Source organism: Narcine bancroftii, chromosome 4 (genome assembly GCF_036971445.1).
Source record: "Narcine bancroftii isolate sNarBan1 chromosome 4, sNarBan1.hap1, whole genome shotgun sequence".
Lineage (NCBI taxonomy): Eukaryota > Metazoa > Chordata > Chondrichthyes > Torpediniformes > Narcinidae > Narcine > Narcine bancroftii.
The window spans coordinates 313,642,492-313,660,775 of record NC_091472.1 but is presented as its reverse complement, the minus strand read 5'-3'; the positions used below and the strand labels follow the sequence as shown (position 1 = coordinate 313,660,775).

The 18,284-nt window shown below is 47.8% G+C and overlaps 2 long non-coding RNA genes across 3 annotated transcripts in view; one reads left to right on the top strand and one right to left on the bottom strand.

Annotated features, from left to right (window-relative positions):
• The window catches only part of LOC138760216 (uncharacterized), a 29,103-nt gene extending 12,276 nt beyond the window's left edge, over nucleotides 1-16,827 (top strand). Inside the window, exons 2-3 of the long non-coding RNA XR_011355513.1 lie at nucleotides 12,188-12,297; nucleotides 15,854-16,827. This is a non-coding gene — a long non-coding RNA (uncharacterized lncRNA). The remainder of the gene's footprint in view (nucleotides 1-12,187; nucleotides 12,298-15,853) is intronic.
• The window catches only part of LOC138760217 (uncharacterized), a 43,934-nt gene continuing 37,518 nt past the window's right edge, over nucleotides 11,869-18,284 (bottom strand). For both annotated transcript variants that reach the window (XR_011355514.1, XR_011355515.1), the window contains exon 3: nucleotides 11,869-11,947. This is a non-coding gene — a long non-coding RNA (uncharacterized lncRNA). The remainder of the gene's footprint in view (nucleotides 11,948-18,284) is intronic.

The following is an 18,284-nucleotide window of genomic DNA, read 5'->3' as shown; positions in this document are numbered from 1 at the left end:
CCTTTGGAGACTCCAGGGGTGGAGAGGACTCGGCCTTACCACCAAGCTAAAGGTCTACTGTGCAGCGGTCCTTACCACCCTCCTTTATGCCAGCGAGACCTGGACTGTTTACAGCAGACACGCCAAACACCTCAACCACTTTCACCTGAGCTGTCTCCGCAGACTCCTCCACATCAGGTGGCAGGACAAAGTCCCCGGCATGGAAATCCTGGAACAAACTAGGCTCTGCACCGTCTACACCCTTCTGCTGAAAGCCCATACCAGGTGGGCTGGACATGTGGTCAGAATGCCAGACAGGCGATTGCCTAAGCAGCTGCTGTACTGAGAACTGTGTCAGGGCAAGCGCTCAGTTGGGGGGGGGGGGGGGGGGGGGGCAGAAGAAACGTTACAAAGACTGCCTTGTAGCGTCCCTCAAAGGCCTGGGTGTTTACATCAACATGTGGGAGACCCTTGCCCTTGACCATCCAGCTTGGCGCAGCAAGATCGCCACAGGAGCCCGTGCAGCTGAAGTCAGGCGCAGCATCGAAAGCTGTGCGCAAGGCCCAAGCAGCATCCACTGCCACGACAGCACCCACTAGTGTCTCATGTGGACGAGCCTTCAGGGCCCGGATTGGCCTCACCGGTCACCTCTGGACCCAGAGCCACCAATCTCCCATTTGACTTTGAAGCCATGGACTCCGAAGTACAAACAACTGTGCTGTAATGTTCTATTTTATGCCCAATGCCTTTCTTAAATAAGGAGCTCAGAACTATACCCCAGAGTCCAAATGAGGCTCATAAAGCCTCAACATCACATCGCTGCTCTCATCTTCTCGAATAGGTTACCAAAGCCTGCCTGCTTTTTACTCTTATCTTGATGAAGGGCTCAGGCCCGAAATGTTGGTAATATATCTTGACCTCCTATGGATGCTGTGAGACCTGCTGAGTTCCTCCAGCATCTCTGTGTTTTCACTGCAATCGCAGCATCTGCGGACTCTCGTGTTTCTGCACTTTGCCCATCAGTTCTCTGGCCCTTTGAGAACCTGCCAATTTAGTTCAAACCCTCATTGCATAAACTCGCGGGGGCATTGGTGAAACTGGTGGCGGGCTCCAGTAACTGACAGGGTTACTAATGAATGCTTCTGTAATTAAGGAGAGTGGGTCTCTTCGTCACGTTTGACTGTAACAGATGGATTAAACAGCCACCAGGTGTCCTATAAACACTTTTCGTTAATTGGATATCAGATTCAGATTGTTTGAAAGTGCGTAGACAGATTTTTAAAAAAGCTTTCACTCAGTCAGGCTGGTGTGAGTGGTTTTGCTTTCTTCTGAAGGGAACTTGTTGGTTTAAAAAAGGGAAAGTCGTGGAAAAGACCTTTCACCTTTGACCCCACGTATAGGGGCTGACCCCCAAACTCAGCCTCCTGTGTAAAACATTGCACCATCCTGTTCATCTGTCACCCCTTGGGCTTAGTTTCCAGTAACTTTGACTAATGCCCACTTTAAAATCCCTCTCTGTTCCTTCCCCATGTCAACCCTTGCAACATTAAGATCAGATCAGATCCTCTTTATTGTCATGTAATAAAACAGAAATTAATATTACACAAAATTGCCTTTAGTCTCTCATTAGCATTGCCTATTACAGTCGAGGACAATCCTCTTGGACAGAGTTATTAGTCTCAGAGTGGAGGATCCCATAACTGGGGCTGAAAGATTTGAGGTCAAGTTTATTGTCATTCGGATTAAAGAGTGTTCTCCGGTCCTCAGTGCAAAACACATAGACACACAACCAGACAAAACACACATACAAACAATAGGACAAGTATTCATCTATACAGATAAATATTTATTTCATAAATATGGGTATCTCGGAGGGTCAGTGTGAGCAGTTCCTTTGGTCGTTCAGCATTCTCAATGCCCGTGGGAAGAAGCTGCTCCTTAGCCTGGTAGTGCTGGCTCTCTCTCTCTTTCCTGAAGGGAACAGCTGGAAGATGCAGTGTGGAGGGTGGAAGGAGTCCTCAATTATTTTGCACCCCCCCTCCTTCAGATTCCGATCCCAGTAGATCACATCAATTTGGGGAGGGGTTGGGGGAGACTCCACTGATCCTCTCTGCCACTCTAATGGTCCTGTAGATTTGCCTCCGGTCCATTTCCCTGCATCTCCCGTATGGGAGCCAACTTCTTAACTCATCAGAATATGTGAAGGGAGCCGTCAGAAGAAGTTATAGATATAGATACAATTCTGAAGTTTAAAAGACATTGTGAAAGATACTTGGAAAGGCAAATAGGACTAGCCCAGATCGAAAATCTGGGCAGCATGGATGTTGAGCTGAAGGGCCTGTTGCTATTCTAGGGGACTCTATGACTATATCTGCCTTCTCTCGCTGAATTTCATTGTTCCATCCTGGCCAGCTGTGCCTTCAGATGCTCAGACCCTAAGCCCTGGAATGCACTCCCCGAACCTCAGCACCTCTCAACACTTCTCAGCTTTGTTATTATTTTCAAACTTGAATCTCTGACCAAGTGTGTGATCTCCTACTCGAATACCTCTTTTCTTGGCCCGCTGCTGATCCGCTCCCTGTGTACTGCCTTGGAATAGAAAAGTCCGCGAGCCAATCCAAATTGTTGCTGAAAGATAGAACTAGGGGATGTCATCCAAACTGCCTTATCTGCCGTGGAGAGAATCTGCTCTGGAAAAAACTTGTGGACGGTTGGGTTAACAGAGAGGTCTTCTTTCAGGCAACAACTCATTGGTCAGAGCTGCCCTCCCTCAGTACATTTCCAGAGTACCAAGCCTTCAGTTTGTGTTGAAATTGTGGGAGTGGGTCTTTAACCAATTCATGGAAGTGGGATGGCAATATCCGAACCATAGATTGTTGAGTGAATACCTTTCCAAATTTCTCTCTCCTTCATCCTCTCCATCTCTTTCTCTCTCTCTCTCTCCCTCCCCCCCCCCCCCCCAAGTGAGTTTCGATCATTATCGCGCCTTGGTACTTCCCATCCTGGTACCCTGTTCCAGCGACACTGGGGTGCTCCCCCAACCTCGGTGCAAGATTTGTGCTTGATTGTTGATTGAATGGACAAAATAATTCTAGGTAACAGTGGATGTAATTAAATCAAGCGGAAGCTTGCAATACTACAGCAGGGTCTTATGATGCAAGTGGTACAGGAGTTATAAGAGGTTTGGATTTTCATGAATCCTTTGGCTCATGGCAGGTAACTCAGTACTCATTCTCTCTCTTTTTCTCTCTCTATCCCCCATTCCTCTCTCTGTTTCTGCCTGACTCTCTCTCTCTCTCTCTCTATCCATCCTTTGTCTCCCTCTCTCTGTTCCTCTCTCCAATGGTATCAATTTTTACTCTGTAGGTACTGATTATTGGCAGGATAATTTGTATGGGGTAGATAGTGTTGCCCTTGCCCAGGACTATTTGATGGGACTGTGTAGAGCAGTGGCTTTCAAACTTGTTTTTCCCACTCACATACCACCTTAAGTATTCCCTATGCCATAGGTGCTCTATGATTAGTAAGGGAAGGAAAGAAAAAGTCACTGGTGTAGAGGAACCTACACCCTGTGCTCCCAAACACTACCAGGGCAGGGCGGCCTGCTTTAAATATTCAACTCTCACTACACTTTATTCCGTACCCTGCAACTCAAAAGGTTGCCCAGCTCCAGGGACTGGAGGTCACAATCTACCATTGGACACCACGCAATGTGGAGGGAGGTTTCTGAAGCTGCTCTTCAGAAAGATTCACCACAGAAGCCAGTCTGTTCTCTAATAAAGTAGAAGGACACTCCCTCTATTCTTACCCATTACATATACCCAGGAAAGGGACAACGGAGGTTAGATAAAGGGAAAAAGCTCCCTCTACAATGTCCCATCAGATTTTCCCAAAGGCAGGGACAACATGGACACAGAGTAAAGCTTCTTCTGCATTGTCCTGGTGTATGGGCAGCACAGGTTAAACACAGAGTCAAGCCCCCATTGGGTCTGTTCCATTATTACTAGGGACAGTCAGGTATGGAGTGAAGTTCCCTCTGCAGGTTTCTATGCTATATGTCTCTATAACTCTATATCTGTGTCATTGACCAATCAGACACTCTGAGGTCATGGGTGAAACTCCCTCTACACTGTCCCATCACACACCCACAGGGTCAAGCACAGAGTGAAGCTCCCTCCACACCATCCCATCACACACCCCCAGTGTTAGACCCAGAGTGAAGCTCCCTCCACACCGTCCCATCACACACTCCCAGTGTTAGACACAGAGTGAAGCTCCCTGCACGCCATCCCATCACACACTCCCAGGGTCAGACACAGAGTGAAGCTCCCTCCACACCATCTAATCACACACTCCCAGTGTTAGACACAGAGTGAAGCTCCCTCCATACCGTCCCATCACACACTCCCGGGGTCAGACACAGAGTGAAGCTCCCTCCACGCCATCCCATCACACACCCCCAGTGTTAGACCCAGAGTGAAGCTCCCTCCACACCGTCCCATCACACACTCCCAGTGTTAGACACAGAGTGAAGCTCCCTGCACGCCATCCCATCACACACTCCCAGGGTCAGACACAGAATGAAGCTCCCTCCACACCATCTAATCACACACTCCCAGTGTTAGACACAGAGTGAAGCTCCCTCCATACCGTCCCATCACACACTCCCGGGGTCAGACACAGAGTGAAGCTCCCTCCACGCCATCCCATCACACACTCCCGGGGTCAGACACAGAGTGAAGCTCCCTCCACGCCATCCCATCACACACTACCGGGGTCGGACACAGAGTGAAGCTCCCTCCACGCCATCCCATCACACACTCCCGGGGTCAGACACAGAGTGAAGCTCCCTCCACGCCCTCCCATCACACACTCCCGGGGTCGGACACAGAGTGAAGCTCCCTCCACGCCATCCCATCACACACTCCCGGGGTCGGACACAGAGTGAAGCTCCCTCCACGCCATCCCATCACACACTCCCGTGGTCAGACACAGAGTGAAGCTCCCTCCACGCCATCCCATCACACACTCCCGGGGTCGGACACAGAGTGAAGCTCCCTCCACGCCATCCCATCACATACTCCCGGGGTCAGACACAGAGTGAAGCTCCCTCCACACCGTCCCATCACACACTCCCGGGGTCAGACCCAGAGTGAAGCTCCCTCCACACCATCCCATCACACACTCCCGGGGTCAGACACAGAGTGAAGCTCCCTCCACACCCTCCCATCACACACTCCCGGTGTCAGACACAGAGTGAAGCTCCCTCCACGCCATCCCATCACACACTCCCGGGGTCGGACACAGAGTGAAGCTCCCTCCACGCCATCCCATCACACACTCCCGGGGTCAGACACAGAGTGAAGCTCCCTCCACGCCATCCCATCACACACTCCCGGGGTCAGACACAGAGTGAAGCTCCCTCCACACCGTTCCATCACACACTCCCAGTGTTAGACACAGAGTGAAGCTCCCTCCATACCGTCCCATCACACACTCCCGGGGTCAGACACAGAGTGAAGCTCCCGCCACACCGTCCTATCACACACTCCCAGTGTTAGACACAGAGTGAAGCTCCCTCCACGCCATCCCATCACACACTCCCTGGGTCAGACACAGAGTGAAGCTCCCTCCACGCCATCCCATCACACACTCCCGGGGTCGGACACAGAGTGAAGCTCCCTCCCCACCATCCCATCACACACTCCCGGGGTCAGACACAGAGTAAAGCTCCCTCCATACCGTCCCATCACACATTCCTGGGGTCAGACACAGAGTGAAGCTCCCTCCACACCGTCCCATCACACACTCCCAGTGTTAGACACAGAGTGAAGCTCCCTCCATACCGTCCCATCACACACTCCCGGGGTCAGACACAGAGTGAAGCTCCCGCCACACCGTCCTATCACACACTCCCAGTGTTAGACGCAGAGTGAAGCTCCCTCCACGCCATCCCATCACACACTCCCGGGGTCAGACACAGAGTGAAGCTCCCTCCACGCCATCCCATCATACACTCCCGGGGTCGGTCACAAGAGTGAAGCTCCCTCCACACCATCCCATCACACACTCCCGGGGTCAGACACAGAGTGAAGCTCCCTCCACACCGTCCCATCACACACTCCCGGGGTCAGATACAGAGTGAAGCTCCCTCCACACCGTCCCATTACTCACTCCCAAGGTCAGCAGAATGAAACTCTCTCTACACTGAACCATCTCCTGCAGTGAAGTTCGAGATTGAGGCATTACCTATCATTCCTTGTGTTGACTACCTCTGTGACATTGAGTTGATTTCCCATCATCAACTATTCTTTGTTGGAAAGGTTTAAAGCCATTCATGCTTTTTTTTTGGAGGAGTGCATTTTTTCTGCCCCCACTCCCAGTTTCTCCCTGATCCAGTTATCGTGCGAGCCGTTCTGGGTCAGTATGCGTAATCATACTGCTGTGGACTGCCAGGACAGACATCTCCAGATTAATTCAATCTGTCGAGAGTTGTTGCTAATTGAAACCTGTTTGGAGAGTGACTGGGTATAAATTATCTCAGCCTCTCCCCTCTCCCGTCAGAATGAAGAGTTAGCTTCAATTTCTGAGCTCGGTTTAATTTGCGGAGACTGGGAGCAGCAATAACCCTTGTATCAAAGCTGACACAACGTCACTTCTTATAAATCTCACTTTAATTAACAGTTTACAAATCAAAACTACCTATAATTGAACAATGGAAATTAGCTCCCCTGTCCATACAAATCGTTAGAAAGTGGCCTACACTTAAACAATCTTTCAGTCTGGAACTTGCTAACTAAAAGTGAGGGGGATAGACAGGGTGGACAGAAGCATCTTTTTTTCCCCCAGAGGGGCAATTGCCAATACCAGAGGGCAGTTGGGGAAAGAAAGTTTAGGGGAGACATCTGGGGTAAGTTTCTTTTACGCGGAGAGTGGTGGGTTTCTGGGATGCATTGCCGGTGGAGGTGGAGGCTGGTACAATAGGGACATACAAAGACTCCCAGATAAGTATAAGGGATGTAAGTAAAATAAGAGGTCATGGATGGTGAGGGAGGGAAGGATTAGATTCGTCACAAAACATTACAGCACAGTACAGGCCGACCCATATCTACTTCCATAAAAATAGTGTAGGTTTATATGGGTCAGCACGATATTGTGGGCTGAAGAGCCTCTACTGAAACGACGTTTCTTCAAAAAGTCTGTAATCTGGACAGCCCCTAATCTCACATTGTTCTTATCTCACCCTGTTCTAATCTCACCCTGTTCTAATCTCACCCTGTTCTAATCTCACCCTGTTTATCCATCAGCCCCAATGTAAAACATTCAGATCTCTTGAGGACCCGACTTTCTGTCTTCTCCAGCCCTCTGGCCTTCTGTGTTCCTCCACTCCAGATCACTCGTTCATCCCTACTCCACCTTTGGACAGCTGGGATTCCCTCTCAGAACTCCTCTTTTTGGAAAAAAAAACCCTTTCCCCTTTCAATGAACTCCTCTGCGCATCTCCCGTTGGATGACAATTTAGTTGACAATTGAAGGCTCGAGCCTGAAATGTTGGTTTTATATTTATATATATATATTTATATATATACACACACCTCGATGAAGAGCTGAAGTCCAAAACGTCGGTTCTGTATCTTTATCTTTGCTGTATAAAGGACACTGTTTGACCTGCTGAGTTTCTCCAGCCTCCTATTGTTACTTCAACCACAGCATCTGCAGACTCTCGTGTTTTACTCTGTTAATTTAACCACTGCTGGATAAGATGTTTTATTTCATTAACCTTCACCTCCTCCCCACCCACTCCCCCACCCCTGTACAAGTTGTCAATGTTAATCACTTCACACAAAACACTGAGAGACACATTCTTTTTTTTAATGCTCCCCTTCATTGAACCTTTCCTGTCAGGAACGTTGCTTGCATTGGGGAATTGTATCCCAGATCCAGTCGGGGCTGTGGTGAAACTGAGACCAAATAGAGCAGGCAGGGAGCTTAAATTTTCAAAAGCTTAGACCCACGAGCCCCTGCTGCCCAACTGATCCTCAACCCTGGTACGTTTTGAAGGGTGGGATGAAATCTGAGCCCCCCAGTGGAAACCCACGCGGACAAGCTCCTTACAGATCGGATCCCCGATTCTGACACTGGTGTTCAAACGAAGTTATGCTAACTGCTACGCCAACCCTGCTTGAGCATCACATTTGGTGGGGAGGAGGATGCTTGGTAGCTCCCCCTGTAATCGAAGAGATGGTTCTAACACCAAACCACGAAGTTTCAATCAGAGTCACTCCATTCTCATTACCTCGACCTCAACGACGGATGATTTACATTGGGATTTTTCAATCAGCCTTTCCCATAAACCCTCCACCTCTGCCTTCCTCTTTAAGATCCAATGGGTTAATATATTTCAGTAATGAAGTAGTGATGTTATCTCCTCTCCCCAGGGGTGCGACCCCCACAGAGCAGAGAGAACACACAGTTACCTCCCCAACCCTATCTTCTGTTTACATAACATGGTGGCACTAATGCACCCCAGCCTCGTAAAAACCAAGCATGTAGGTGCAGAGCGCAGTAAAAGATAAGCACACATCATACTTTCAGGGATAAGGCACGCATGATAGGGAGGTATCAGCAATATAAATTAGAGATACACGGAGGGATCATTGAGACAGACTGGAAGGTTCCTCCTAATCCTCTCTGAACGCCACTTCTTCCATTGACCTTGCTTCTGATCTCCAGCGCACCTTCATCCCCTTCCTTCAATGTTCTCCGCATTTTTTTAAAAAAAATTCAAATTTAGAATTTTAAACGATGTCAACAAAATCGAGAGAGCGCAGGCAAGAATGCTGCCGGGGTTTCAGGCTTTGAGTCACAGGGAGCAGGCTGGGACTTTATTCCCTGGAGCGTAGAAGGCTGAGGGGTGATTTGATCGAGGTATTTAAAATGATGAGGGGGTCATACAGAGTCCATGAGGACAGGCTTTTTTTCCGTTGAGTGGGGGAGATTCAAACAAGAGGACATGGATTGAGATTGAAGGAGGAAAAGTTTAGGGGAAACATGAGGATGAATTTCTTCGCTCAGAGGGTGGTGGGGAGTGGGGAATGAGCTTCCAGCCAATGTAGTAGATGTGGGCTCAGTTTTAATATTTAAGGAAAAGCTGGTTAGGTATATGGTCGAGAGAGGTGGTGGGGGGGGGGAGTTATGGGATGAGTGCAGGTCAATGGGACTAGGTGAGAGAAGGTGTTTGGCATGAACTAGAAGGACCAAACTGGCCTGTTTCTGTGCTGTAATTGTTATACGGTTACATGACATACAACATCGGCAGGAGCAAGGAGCGTTTAGGATGGGTGATTAGGGTATTAAATTTAGACATCCAGCACGGTGACAGGCCCTTCCAACCCAGGAGCCCGTACTGCCCGATTGACCTACAACCCCTCGTACGCTTTGGAGGGTGTGAGGAAACCGGAGCACCCGCAGGAAACCCACAGGGAGAACGTACAAATTTCTTACAGACAGTGCTGGATTCAAAACCGGGTCGCTGGTGCTGTAACAGCGTGGCACTAATCGCCTCGCTAAACATGCTGCCCCTCGTTGCCTCAACTTGTGACCCTTGCATGGCCAGGTACCAAGTTTTAATAGGGCGGGAGGTAGGGAAGGATTAGATGAGACCATAAAACAGGAGCACAAACAGGATATTCAGCCCGTCCAGTCTGCCCCGCCGTTTCATCATGAGCTGATCCATTTCCCCACTCAGCCCCACTGCCCGGCCTGCCCCCGCACCCCAGTAACCTTAGATTCCCTGGCTAATCAAGAACCTATCAATCTCTGCCTTAAATACACCCAATGACCCAGCCTCCACAACCACCGGTGGCAACAAATTCCACAGATTTACCGCCCTCTAGTAAAAGTAATTCCTCCGCATCTCTGTTCTACGCAAACGCCCTTCAGTCCTGAATTTATGCCCTCTTGTTGTGGAGTAGTTTTACATAGGTTGGCATAGCAACATGGGCTGAAGGGCCTGTCCCATGTTCTAGGAATCAACTTGGACTGTTTTGGTTTGTTGGTAACACATTACTGTTGCACTGTTGTAACTCAATGTCTCAAGGCTCCTGCTTGTAGATGGAGTACTCTCTCCAGGTAGCTTGAAAAAGGAGGAAGTTGGAGGAACTCAATGGGTCAGATAGCATCTATGGGTACAAAAGGTCAGATGCTTGCATTAGGACCCAAATCCCTTTCTGCCTTCCCTAACCAAATGCCTTTTAACCGCTGTAATTGTATCTGCCTCCACCCCCTCCTCTGGCAGCTCATTTCAGACATTCTATGTGGAAAAAAATATCACCCTTTTATCTACCCTAACTTTTTGCCCCCTTCACCTTAATCCTGTTCCCACTCCTTCCAGACACCTTGCCCTGGGAAAAAGATTTTATTTATCTATCCATCCATCTATCTATCAATCTATCTATCTATCCTGGTTTTACATGATTGCTTGACCGACCTAAATTCTGGAACTCCAATTACAAAAGCATTGTGGGCACTTTATAGACAGCATGAGTTCAAAATGGAGACAAGCATTTAAAGGGACCCACTAAATGCTGGCCTGACCATCAGACACATTCAACGAAAAAGTTTTATTTACCCTCTTGAGTTACTTGGCATTCCCCATCCCCTCCCACACCTTGAGGAAGGAAATTATTGTTGTACACAGGACTTTTTATTGAGGAAAACAGCCCTGAGCCAAGTCCCATCGTTCAGGTGTGGTTTTAAATGGAGGCATCTTCAAGCTTCACGGTCAGGTGTGGGGGTGCCAATACCCTGAGCGGACACAGCCTAGGACATCGCAGGCAGAACCCTTCCCACCATCAAGTACACCTACGGGTGCCGACGGAGAGCAGCAGCGATCATCAAGGATCCATGCCGCCAAGCGCACGCTCTGTTCTCGCCACTGCCATCAGGAAAGTGGTCTTGGTGCCACAAGACTCGCACCCACCAGGTTCAGGAACAGCTGCTTCCCCTCCGCCATCAGACTCCTCAACGACAAATTCAATCAGGGACTCTTTTAAGGACTCTAAATTCCACTTGATTGATTTTTTCTCTCTGTATTGCCCAGTCAGTTTGTTTCCATTTCTGTACTTGTCTACATGTGTACGTAACTCATTGAGAAAAGTATTTTGCACTACCGATTAGTGGTAATTCTGCCATGCCTGCAGGAAAAAGAATCTCAGGGTTGTATGTGATACCATGAATGTGCTCTGACAATGAATCTGTACTTATGTAACAGATTTTCACAGCGCCAGCTGAAGAAATGTTGGAAATCCTCAACAAAGATCTTTTTGCTTTGGAAACAGATGAGATTCACCAATTTTCTTTGTTGTTTTCGAGGGTCCTTTCCACATTTATTAATTTTGCCTTTCTTTTCCTGCAACAGGTAACATGGACTCCACTTCCACAAAACCCTATGCTATTTCTACTAGGGGATGTATCAAAGGTTTAACCGGGGTTGAATTTGGACTGGTCTCGGAAGGAGATTTTAAAGATTGCAATTACTAGAAAATGTTTTGCAGTTTCATGGAAATTGGAAACATCTAGCATTAGAGTGTTGGCGTAGCCAAATTCGACGCTTTGGAAAAAATTACATACAATTTAAAGAACAAGCACGGAGATTTTTGGAAAATTTCATTCCCGTATATGCAAAAGGTTGGGGTGGTTACTTTATAATTAATCTTATTAGGATTATCAGTTAATTTTGGAGTAATCTGGCCTCATCCTTATGCTGTAATATGTTGATTTTATGTGTTATTTCATATTAAAGGTATAATTCACATTTATTACAATTTCTTGAAATTTTTATACATATTATGGATGCAGTGATTAACATAATATATAATTTTACATTGACATCCAATATTACTATAAAATTAGTTTAATTCTTTCTCTTTTTTTCTTCTTCTTTCTGTTTTCTTTCTTTGGGGATTTTCTGTGGGAGAGAGTGGGGAGAAAAATGAAAGATAGCATGTATGTTTCTTTTCTTGACTAGATTAACTTTGACATATGTACGTAATTTTGATTAATAAAATTTTTTTTGCCTTTCCTTTTTTGTAACACTTAAGCACTTTGGTAGCTGAAAAGACTTTGAAACATTCTGAGGTCGTTGACGGTGTTAATATAGTCTTTTTTTCACATTAGTAAATTGCATTTATATATCATTTTCCCACAGGCATCAAAGATGGATCAAAAATACCGACAAGTGTACAAATGATGTTTCTATACCGTTCAGCTGGAAGGAAATCCCACTCCAAGCTGCCTTGGCCAGATTGATCCTCTGAGGTTAGTTAGTCAAAGTTTTGCTAATGAGAGCACTCAGGAACCTTGTTTGCTAAATTAGGTTTATTTTTACTGCATGGTGATGCTAATGGGATAAATTGAGACGGGACAGGTCCCCAGTGCCTCCCTGGCTCTCTCGTGGGGATGGCGGACTGACAGATGGAATGGACTGGGGCTGAACCATCCAGCCCAGCTCTTAATGAATCTATTGTGGTGAAGTGACAAGCTATAAAGATGCAGTCAGTCACAGGGTGAGTCCGCGTCGCAGATTGAGGCTTGGAACGTTGCAAACTGCAATGCAGCATGCAGCCGTCTCCTCTAACAATAACCCAGTGAAATCACAGAAATGCCCAAGGAACTCAGCCGGTCTTGCAGTGTTTCAGGGCTGAGCCCTTCTTCAAGGTGTGAATTAAAAGCAGTCAGGCGTCTGAATTAAAAGGCAGGGGTAGGGGGGGGGAAAGAAAGGACAGGGGGAGGAATGCAGACCAATGGACTAAAGGTGATGACTGGACAGGGATAGGAAGGCAGGAAAGAGGAAAGGTGAGACCTGTCCAGTGCATTGCTCTCCTATCCAATGCATGGCTTCTCTGTCCACAGCACGACACTTCTGCCCAATACATGCCACTCCTGCTCAATGCATGGCTCTCCTGTCCAATGCAAGGCACACCTGTTCAACGCATGGTTTCCCAGTCCACAGCACGACTCTTCTGCCCAATGCATGACACTCCAGTCCAATGCATGGCACTCCAGCCCAATGCATGGCACTCCAGTCCAATGCATGGCACTGCAGTCCAATGCATGACATTCTAGTCCAATGCATGACACTCCAGTCCAATGCATGACACTCCAGTCCAATGCATGACACTCCAGTCCAATGCATGACACTCCAGACCAATGCATAGCACTCCAGTGCAATGCATGGCACTCCAGTCCAATGCATGGCACTCCAGCCCAATGCATGGCACTCCAGCCCAATGCATGGCACTCCAGTCCAATGCATGGCACTGCAGTCCAATGCATGACATACTAGTCCAATGCAAGACACTCCAGTCCAATGCAAGACACTCCAGTCCAATGCATGGCACTCCAGTCCAATGCATGGCACTCCAGTCCAATGCATGGCACTCCAGTCCAATGCATGGCACTCCAGTCCAATGCATGGCACTCCAGTCCAATGCATGGCACTCCAGTCCAATGCATGGCACTCCAGTCCAATGCATGGCACTCCAGTCCAATGCATGGCACTCCAATCCAATGCATGGCACTCCAGTCCAATGCATGGCACTCCAGTCCAATGCATGGCACTCCAGTCCAACAGCAACACATACAAGGATACAGAGAGAGCAACACTCACCACCCAACTCTTTCCCTCGAACCTTGCAAATATTTCCCCTGCAAGTATTTATCGTTGAATTTCCTTTTAGGCAGTGTAGTTCTGATTATAACTACACTCCTTGTAAAAAAAACCTACTTATCATTGGGCTTTACAACAGATCCATGTATTTTCATAGGCGTGTAAATAGGCCATTTGGCCCATTGAGTCTATGCTGGTTTGCAAAGCAATTCAAGCAATTCCCTTACTCTTATTTCCTACAGTCTATCTTCTCCTCATTGCCTCTTAATATCACCTACACTTGGAGGTTGCGAGTCACTAACCTATGAATCAGTACCTCTTTGGAAATCTGCGCTGCAATGAGACAGGCTCTTAACTACTCCCTTACAGGTTTCAACTCGCTGAAAATGCACAAAGTAATGACGTGAGAATTGTCCAAGGCACTGGAGACCACAGTAGCAAAGTTGGTCACCTTTCCTTCACGTTCACCGGGCCAGAATCCTGCAAACCCCCCCCCTCACAGCATTGGGGGTATACCCTCACCTCAAAGACTGTGGTGGTTCAAGAAGGCAGCTCCCCACCACCTTATCAAGAGCAGCCATTAGCTGAGAAAGCCACATCCCTAGAATAGATAGTCGAATGCTTGCATGGACTCAGTGGGCTGAACGCTTGTTTCCAAACTGTACCTCTTTACGATTGTGACATATTGCACGGAAATGGGTCAATAAACCTAATTATTGCCATCTGCCCTCAATTCCACCTGCCTTCAGTTGCCTCCCTCCACTCCCTTCCCTCTCACGTAATATCAGGCTTTCTAGTTGGAAGTGGCTCTGCGGCAAGGTTAGCATAACGATATTACGGTGCCAGTGACCCTAGTTCCAATCCAGTCTGTAAGGAGTTTGCGCGTTTCCCCGCGCCTGCATGGGTTTCCTTTGGGTGCTCCGGTTTCCTCCCACCCTTCAAAACGTACAGGGTTGTAGGTTAAAAGTAAAACACGAAGTCTGCTGACACCCCGTGATTGAAGTAAAAAACGCAAATGCTGGAGAAACTCAGCAGGTCACTCAGCATCCTTTATAGAGTAAAGATTAAGAGACCTAACCAATGTTTCGGGCTTGAGCAAAAGGGGATTAAAGATTAATTGGGGTATTGGGGCAGAATGATCTCGTAGGCCAGGACGGCTGTATGTCTAAATCTTCATCTTCCTCAAATCATGTTTTACATTCCAAGCCTGTTTCCATGCTATAAACTGTTATATGGTTATATGGTTATTTCCAATTAGATTGCTTCATTACGACCAATATATTTATGGTTCCTGATTTTGAATTCTTCCACAAATGAAGCTATTTTCTCCACATTAACCCTGCCCAATCTAAACCACATAGGCCACCTTTTAGTCCTGGGGACACAGGAGACTGTGGATGCTGGAAACTAGAGAAACAAACTATCTGCTGGAACAACTGGGTGGGTGAGACACAAACCAAAGGACATGGGTTAAGGGTGAAAGGGAAGAGGTTTAGGGGGAATATTAGGGGGAATGTTTCACCCAGAGAGTGGTGGGAGTGTGGAACAAGCTGAGGTGGTGAATGCGGGCTCAATTTTAACATTTAAGAAGAATTTGGACAGATGGGAGAGGTATGGTGGGCTATGGAATGGACACAGGTCAGTGGGATTTGGGCGAAAAATAATTCGGCACAAACTAGAAGGGCTGAAGGGGCCTTTTTCTGTGCTGTAATGTTCTATGTTGTACCTCAGGAAGGCGGGGGGGTGGGGGGTGGAGGGGGTGGGGGGGGGTTAAACACGAAAGTCTGCAGATGCGGTGACTGTAGCAAAAAAATCACAGAAACGGTGGAGGAACTCAGCAGGTCTCGCAGCGTCCACAAGAGGTAAAGATTCCGGCCTAAGCCCTTGTTCAAGGTCTGAATAAAATGCAGGCAGGTGCCTGAATTAAAAGGCTGGGGAGGGAGGAAGAAAGTACAGGGGGGAGGAGAACAGACCAACAGGCAAAAGGTAATAATTGGAGAGAAGGACGGGTGAGAATTGATCAGAGGAAGGGGTGGCTCTGTGAATGCAGAGCTGGGAAAAAGGAGAAAGGAAGAACTCAGCAGGTCAGGCAGCATTAGTGGGAGGAAGAGAATGGTCAGTGTGTCAAGGCTACAACCCATCTTTATTCTGGGTCATGATCCGAAAAATTGATAATTGTCCCCCCCCCCCTCACCCCACCCTTAGATATGCTGCTACACACACTGAGCTCCTCCAGCAGTTCAAGAAGAAAATCTGCAGATGCTGGTTTCACCCTGGCCACAACCTCTTCTCACTGCTCCCTTCAGGCAGAAGGATGGAAGCCCCAAGGCCAGCAACTCTTGGTGCAAGGACAGTTTCTTTCTGACAGCCATTGGGGTCTTTAAGCACTGATCAGGGACGGCTTTCAATTCTCTGTCCCATTCCCTCGCTGACATGTCTGTCTGTGATCTCATGCACTGCCCGACTGAGACCGCCTGCAAATTGGAGGAACGAGATCTCATCTTCCGTCTGGGCACCCTCCAACCAGATGGCATTAACAATTCTCCAGTTTAAAGCCCCACAGCCCAATTGTCCCTTTGACTTCTTTCCTCTATGCCTCTCTCTCTTCCCTCTTCCTCTCTTCTCTCCCCCTCTCTCTCCTCCCTCCCTCTCTTCCCTCTCTTTCCTCCCTCTCTTTTCTCTTTCCCCCCCTCTCTTCTCTCTCCCCCTCTCTTCTCCCTGTCCCCTCCCTCTCTCTCTCTCTCTCTCTCTCTCTCTCTCTCTCTCTCTCTCTCTCTCCCCTCTCTCCTCTCTTCTCTCTGTCTCCTTTCACAGAATCAAAATCAATTCTCGCCTTTACTCTTATCATATCCAATTAACATCTTTTGGCTGTTGGGTCTGGACTTCTCCCCCTCTCATTCCTTCCCGTTAATCTCTTGAGTTTAATTAAGACACTTTCCTGTTCTTTGCTCATACCTCGAAAAAGGGCTCAGGCCCAAAACGTCTGTAATATATCTGTGGATGCTGCGAGACGGGCTGAGTCCTCCCAGCGTTTACTGTGTGTTTTTACTCTCTGCATGTCACTGGGATTACTGTGAACACTTATCTATCCTATGTATTTATTATCTTTCAATTCAATTAGTTTGCTACGATAACTTTTCTTCACTAGTACCTGTTCGGCTGCGGCAAGAAAGTATTTCAGTGCATATGTACATTGTATGACAATAAACTCACCATCGCAAATAAAATGGCACCATGGTTGGCTGAGTGGTTAGTGCAACGCCTTTACAGCGCCAGCGATTGCGACCTGGGTTCAAATCCCGTGCTGTCTGTGAGGAGTTGGTATGTTCCCCCTGCATTTGTGTGGGGTTTTCCCCAGAGGCTCTGGTCAATTGGGTGGCACGGACTCATGGACACAAAGGGCCTGTTACTGTGCTGTGTGTCTAAATTTAAATTTTTTTAAACGCCAAGGTCTATACGTTGGTCCATCTCTGGCAATGTTCTCCCCTGTCTCAGGTGACAAACTCTCTACACAGATCAATTCTCATCTTGCCCCTCCTGTCCTCCTAACCATGTCCAATGAGCGCCTTTTTCCTGTTGGCCTGTGCTCCTTCGCCCCCCCCACCCTTTCTTCCCTCCTCCCCCAGCCTTTTCGTTCAGACACCTGCCTACTTTTTGCTCGTATCTTGAAGAAGGGCTCAGGCCTGAAACGTCTTTATCCCCTATGGACGCTGCGAGACCTGCTGAGTTCCTGCAGTACCTCTTTTTTTTAAACCAAGGTTTTTCTGTTGATTTGAATGCCATTAAAATTAAAAATGTGATATTTTTTCTTTGGGACGATTTTTGTGCATTCACTTTAACGGGCAGCACGGTTAGCGTAATGCTGTTACAGCGCCAGCAACTTGGGTTCAAACTCAGCATTGCCTGTAAGGAGCTTGTACGTTTTCCCCTCGTCTGCGTGGGTTTTTCCCAGGGGCTCTGGTTTCCTCCCACCACCCCTCCCAAAAAGTAGGTTAATTGGGTGGCACGGCTCGTGGACCGGAAGAGCCTGTTACCTGCATGTCTAAATTTAAAATTTAAACTTCCCTGCGACACCGGCGGCTTGTTCATCGCCAATCTGGGTGCATATTCCATCTGTGGTTCAATTTGCCCTTAAATATCCTTTAATAAACAGAGCTGCCTCTGACACTTGAGCCCGGCTGTACTTCTGTCATTAAAAAAACCCCCAAGCTGTAAAGTGGATGTAATGAATCAATTAGTTAATTGATGAACAGAGCGAATAGCTGCACAGTTTGATGAATGTGGATCTTCCTGGGTGGCTGGTACCAGCTCATTGTATCCTGCATGTAACAGGCAAGGAAGTTTTCATCAATTTGTTCCAATTTACATCTCAATGAAGGCACACAAAGAGAACCTCCATGGACCCCTCCGCCCCCCCCCCCCCCCCCCCACAAATCCCCTCTCCTCCCTTCTGTCTTACCTCAGGGCTAACATCTGCAGCTCTATCCATTGTTAGCTACCCACTTTTACAGCTCCATTAGCGTTTAAACTCAGCAAGGGGAATTGCCTGGTGTTTCCCTCCCTGTGGTCCTTCGCCAGATTAGGTAAGGGAGAGATGTAGGAATAACTCAAGATTCAAGATTCCTTTATGTAACAG